The sequence below is a fragment of the Sylvia atricapilla genome, chromosome 26, assembly GCF_009819655.1.
Source record: "Sylvia atricapilla isolate bSylAtr1 chromosome 26, bSylAtr1.pri, whole genome shotgun sequence".
Lineage (NCBI taxonomy): Eukaryota > Metazoa > Chordata > Aves > Passeriformes > Sylviidae > Sylvia > Sylvia atricapilla.
In genome coordinates, this window is record NC_089165.1 from 3,699,845 (window position 1) to 3,705,844 (window position 6,000).

Sequence of the window (6,000 nt, forward strand, 5' to 3'; positions counted from 1 at the left end):
TTTTTGGCTGCTTTATTTTCCCTTGTTGTGGAGGAGGCTGTGATGACCTCCCTCGCTCTTCCTCGGTGATATCCAGCTCCATCTCCCTCCTGCCCAGAGGGTGTGGTGGGATTTCTCCCTGCTTTTATTCCCTCTGGATTTTCTGCTCCGCTGCTCCCTGCTAATCCCTGTGTAATCCTGGCCCACTTCCCTCCTGGGCAAGGTCAGGAGCAGAGTCTGGGGTGTGTCTGGTGTCCAGGAGGATGGGCCAACCTTTTCCCTGCCCCTTTGGGTGCCTCTCTCCCGCGGGGATGTTGGATCTTCCTCTCCTTCCCCCTGCAGCACCAGCGCTGCCAGCTCCCACTGCCAGGCAGAGAATTCCGTGGTGGAGAGCAGCCACCAACCCCAGGGATGTGGGACCCCCAGGGATGTGGGACCCTCAGGGATGTGGGACCTTCAGGGATGTGAGACCCTCAGGGATGTGAGACCCTCAGGGATGTGGGACCCCCAGGGATGTGAGATTCCCCAGGGATGTGACATCCTCAGAGATGTGGGACCCTCAGGGATGTGGGACCTTCAGGGATGTGAGACCCCTAAGGATGTGAGATTCCCTAGGGATGTGACACCCCCAGGGATATGAGACCCCCAGGAATGTGAGATTCCCCAGGGATTTGACAGCCCCAGGGATGTGGGACCCTCAGGAATGTGGGACCCCCAGGGATGTGAGATTCCCCAGGGATGTGAAACCCTCAGGGATGTGGAACCTTCAGGGATGTGAGATTCCCTAGGGATGTGACACCCTCAGGGATGTGGGACCCTCAGGGATATGAGACTCCCAGCAATGTGAGATTCCTCAGGGATGTGAGATTCCTAGGGATTCGACACCCCCAGCGATGTGAGACCCTCAGAGATGTGGGACCCTCAAGGATGTGAGACCCTCAGGAATCTGGGACCCTGTGAGGAGCAGCGATGAGAACACGCAGAGCCGCGTGGGGTCTCGCCTGGGGGAAAGATCAACACCTTCCCGCAGGAATCTTGGGCTCCTTCCACTCCCCCGTGGAGAGCTGAGTCCCTCAGGAGCTGGCTCCCACTCAGCTGCCGACGTTGGCCATCCCCAGCACCGTTTTGGCCACCGTCCTGCTGTCCCCTCCGTGTCCAACACGTGTCAGCCATCCTCCTGACACCAGGGATGGCTCCAGAGGGGAGCAGGTGCTGCAGCAGCCCATCGAGGAGCCCGGTCCCAGCCCAAGCACAGCCACACAGCCCAGCTTTGCCCCGACCGGCTTGGCTGCTCTCCTCACCCGGCAGGAGAACACAGGGAAGCGGAGCCCCCTCTCCGCCCGGCGCTCCAAGGAGTAATGAAGGCCAGGGAGTGGAAAATCCCTGTCACTGGCTGTGCTCTGAGGGTGCTTCCCCTTCCCCACGGCAGCACCGGGGCCCAGCAGCTGCGCCAGACCCCGGCCAGAGGCACCGAGAGCTCAACTCTGACATTTGAAGACGGAGTGGGGGGAAAATAATTTGGCTTGGTTATTCCTCCCTCCTCTCCCCCTCACCCCGAGGCGGTCCCTCGAGCCGGGCTGGAATGTGCGTGGTAGGGACAGAACCAATCCCATTAGCACCAGGAGATTGTTTTTCCCTTTGGTTTTGTTGGCGTTGAATCGCCCGTGGCTCCGGCTCGGTGGGGTGGGTCGGGCAGAGGAAAGCCGTGGATGTGTTTTCTCCCATCCCTGCTGTGGGGTTTCCATCTCTTTGAAGGCCAGGTGGGTTTTGTGGCGGCTCCGGGCATGATTCAAAGGAGGATTGGGAAGAGGAAGGGCTCAGCTCCACGTGCGGGGTCAGGAAGGTGCTTTGAGCCCTTCTCCAGCTCCTCATCTCACCTCGCTCCGTCCCTGGATGGGGATTTATCTCCATTGGGGTTAAAAGCGAATTTACAGCTCTGAGTGTTGGTCAGGGACTCAGGATCGCAGCTCTGTGCTGCCAGGAGCTGGGCCAGGAGCGGGGAGAGGCAGCTGGAGCTGCTGGAAAATATCCTTCCCCAGCTGAGAGAGGAGCCCAGGCTCTGCTCCCGTCCCCTCCAGGAGCCCTGCAGCTCCACACCCTGTTTCACCCAGGCTGGGAGCAATTCTTCTCGTGGAAGAATGAGAATCATCATCATCCTCCTACAGGACAGGAATAAAAATCCTCCTTTGACCTCTCCTGCAGCATCCCCCCGGGATGAGAGTGGGAAGGGGATAATTCGTCCCAAACCATCAAAAAGGGGGATTGCCACATGGACTTCTCCTTGAGGAGTCCCTCTCCTCCCTTCTGACCCAATCCTGGGATTTCTGCCCTCGGAGGCATCCCCAGAGCAGACACACCCTGAAAGAACAGCCCCAGGGCTCCAGGACAACTCCTGAGAGGAACGGGGTGAGAACTAGGGACAAAAGGCAGGGTTGGGAGCAGATGGCAGCAGGGGAGGGAAATCCGTGCCTGGCCCGGCTCCTCCAGGCGTTGTGTGAGCCCGGTGGAGCCAGGCCAGCTCCCAGCAGCTGAGATTTTCTGGAGGGGACAACAGCAGCCCGATTCAGCCACCAAGAGCAGCCAGGGGGGCTGTTGACCCTGATTACAGCTGGTGAGACCCCCACAGCCCTCAGCACCCACCGCTGGCACCGAGACCGCAGCCGAGGGGGGAGGAGGCACAGGGGTCTGTGATGGGAGTGTAGGGGGGAAACTGCTGGATTGTTCCCAATTCTGGGGCTACTTCTTGCCAAAAACTCATCTGGGGTTAGTTGTGGAGCTGTGGCTGGATGTGTGGACACACGGGGGGGAGTGTGGACATGTGGACATAAAGGTGAGTGTGGACACAAGGACATCGGGATGAGCATGAGGGTGTGAGGATGGACACAAGGACCTGAGGATGGACACAAGGACATGAGGGTGGACACAAGGACATGAGGATGGACACAAGGACACGATAATGGACACAAGGACCTGAGGGTGGACACAAGGACACGATAATGGACACAAGGACACGATAATGGACACATGGATGTGAATGTGGCCACACAAATGCCCCAAGGATGTCACCCACCGTGGGCTCAGGGTCCCCCCCTGCCCTCACCACCACCGTGGGCTGGAGGCTGATTCCACCACAGCCTGACTTGCCCGTGGCTGATGTGGGGGCCACACACCACGACTCCTCCTTTCCCCCGTGAAAAAATAAAAGAGGGAACGAGCAGGAGAAGGCGTCGGGTGGAAAAAGCCCCCGGCTGCCTGCTGGGGCGAGTGGAACCAGCGAATTTCATGCGTCTCCTTCTTGTTAGAGTGGGGTCCCCCCTCACCTGCTCCCGGGCACGGTTTCCTGCCCCCCGAGGCAGCAGGGAGGAATCTGACTCCGCTTTAAAGACGAGGAGCTTGTCCACGGTCTGCAGCCCGGCTCCTGTCGCAGGAGGGGACGCGCTGCCCCGCGGTGGGTTTGCCAGCTGTCTGCACCCACCCGGGGCCTTCCCACCTCCCCCTCGGAAAATCCTGCAGGAAAACGGCCCCTGAGGGGTGTCCCTGCCCTCTGAGGGGTGTTTGGTGGCCTGAGCACGGCCAGGGTGGGTTTTGTCCCCGAGTCATTAGGTTGTGCCCACTCTAAGAGCTGCTCCGTGCTGACCTCCATCTCTCAGCCCGCCCCTCTGCCCACCCCGAGGCACTGCTGAGGACGCTGTCCAAGCCCCCAAAAATCTCATTGTGGGCTGGGAAACTCAGCCACGGCACCCACCCTGCTTCCCATGCCAGCCCCACACTGCCAACACCTCGCGGAGCATCCTCCCTGGCAGGCAGCGAGCCGGGAACACCCTCCCTCTCCTCTCCTTGTAGGGAAAACACCCTCCCGTCCCCATGGTGCGGGCACTGAGCCGCTCTTCCAGCCCCCGTGAGGGGCTGACACCGCACCCCCGGGGAGGGACAAGGCAGGGGACGTGCTCCGGCAGCCGAGGCTGCTGGCAGGGAGCGGGGCCGGTCCCTTTGGAGCTGTCCCTCGGGCTGTGACTGCTGCCAAGCGCAGCCCGGCATCCATCGCCAGCGCCTCTGCACGCCTGGCTCGGCACGCCGCGGGACTGGCTCCGAGCGGGGACAACGCTGAGCTCCCGGAGCGCTGCGGAACAGGCTCCAGCCCCTGCGTGAGCCGTCCTGCCGGGCCTGGCACGGGACAGCCCGGCCCTGGCACGGGACAGCCCGGGACTGGCACGGGACAGCCTGGCCCTGGCACGGGACAGCCCGGCCCTGGCATGGGACAGCCCGGGACTGGCACGGGACAGCCCGGCCCTGGCATGGGACAGCCCGGGGCTGGCACGGGACAGCCCGGCCCTGGCACGGGACAGCCTGGGACTGGCATGGGACAGCCTGGGACTGGCACGAGACAGCCTGGGACTGGCATGGGACAGCCCGGGACTGGCATGGGACAGCCCGGCCCTGGCACGGGACAGCCCGGCCCTGGCATGGGACAGCCCGGCCCTGGCATGGGACAGCCCGGCCCTGGCATGGGACAGCCCGGGACTGGCACGGGACAGCCCGGGGCTGGCGTGGGCACGGGCAAACAGGCGGCGGGGGGAAAGGTGGGGTGTGCCAGGCCCTGGGTGCTGCGTGTGTGCTGGAGGGTGACAGCAGTGTGTGTGAGAGTGGGGTGTGACACTGTGTGTGACATTGGAGTGGGACAGCAGTGTGTGTGACACTGTGTGTGACACTGGTGTGTGTGATACTGTGTGTGACACTGGTGTGTGTGATACTGTGTGTGACACTGTGTGTGTGATACTGTGTGTGACAGCGGTGTGTGTGACACTGTGTGTGACAGCAGTGTGTGTGATACTGTGTGTGACACTGTGTGTGTGATACTGTGTGTGACAGCGGTGTGTGTGACACTGTGTGTGACAGCAGTGTGTGTGATACTGTGTGTGACACTGTGTGTGTGATACTGTGTGTGACAGCGGTGTGTGACACTGTGTGTGATACTGTGTGTGACATTGGAGTGTGACAGCAGTGTGTGTGACACCGGTGTGTGACACTGTGTGTGTGATACTGTGTGTGACAGCTGTGTGTGATACTGTGTGTGTGACATTGGAGTGTTACACTGTGTGTGACAGTGTGTGTGATACTGTGTGTGATACTGGTGTGACAGCAGTGTGTGACACTTCTGTGTGACAGCAGTGTGTGATACTGCTGTGTGTCACTGTGTGTGACACTGATGTGTGACACTGCTGTGTCATACCGGTGTATGACACTCCGTGTGACACTGGAGTGATACTGTGTGTGACACTGTATGTGTGATACCGGTGTGTGACACTGTGTGTGACACTATGTGTGACACCGCTGTGTGACAGCTGTGTGTGTGATACCGGTGTGTGACACTGTGTGTGTGATACTGTGTGTGACAGCGGTGTGTGACATTGGTGTGTGCCAGCTGTGTGTGATACTGTGTGTGATACTGTGTGTGACACTGTGTGTGACACTGTGTATGACATTGGTGTGTGACACTGATGTGTGACACTGCTGTGTCATACCGGTGTATGACACTCTGTGTGACACTGGAGTGATACTGGTGTGTGACACCGTTGTGTGTGACACTGCTGTGTCACACCACCGTGTCACACCGGTGTGTCACACCTGTGCATGACCCCATTAACCCTTTCCCTCCCGGAAACGCTGTCCCTGGGTGGTTTCTGTGGGAACATCCCTCATTTCCCAGCCCTTCCCCGTGCACCCAGTGCCGCACCCCGCCTTTGCCCCCCTTGCCCCTCTCAGGGGGATATTTTGGGATATTTTGGGCTTATTTCCCCGCAGCATCTCCTCTCACACTTGCTGCTGAATCTCTCACACAGCAGCAGAGAGGAGCTTTGCTCCGTGTCCGTGCCAAACCTCCCAGCAGGGATTTCTCTCCTCTTTGCCAGAGGTTTCATCCCAGCTCGTTTTCCAGAGAACAGCCCCGTGCCCTCCCGCCGGCCCCACGCGGGGGATCCATTGCGTGTCTTCATTTCTCGAGGCACACCTCGTGAAGCCAAC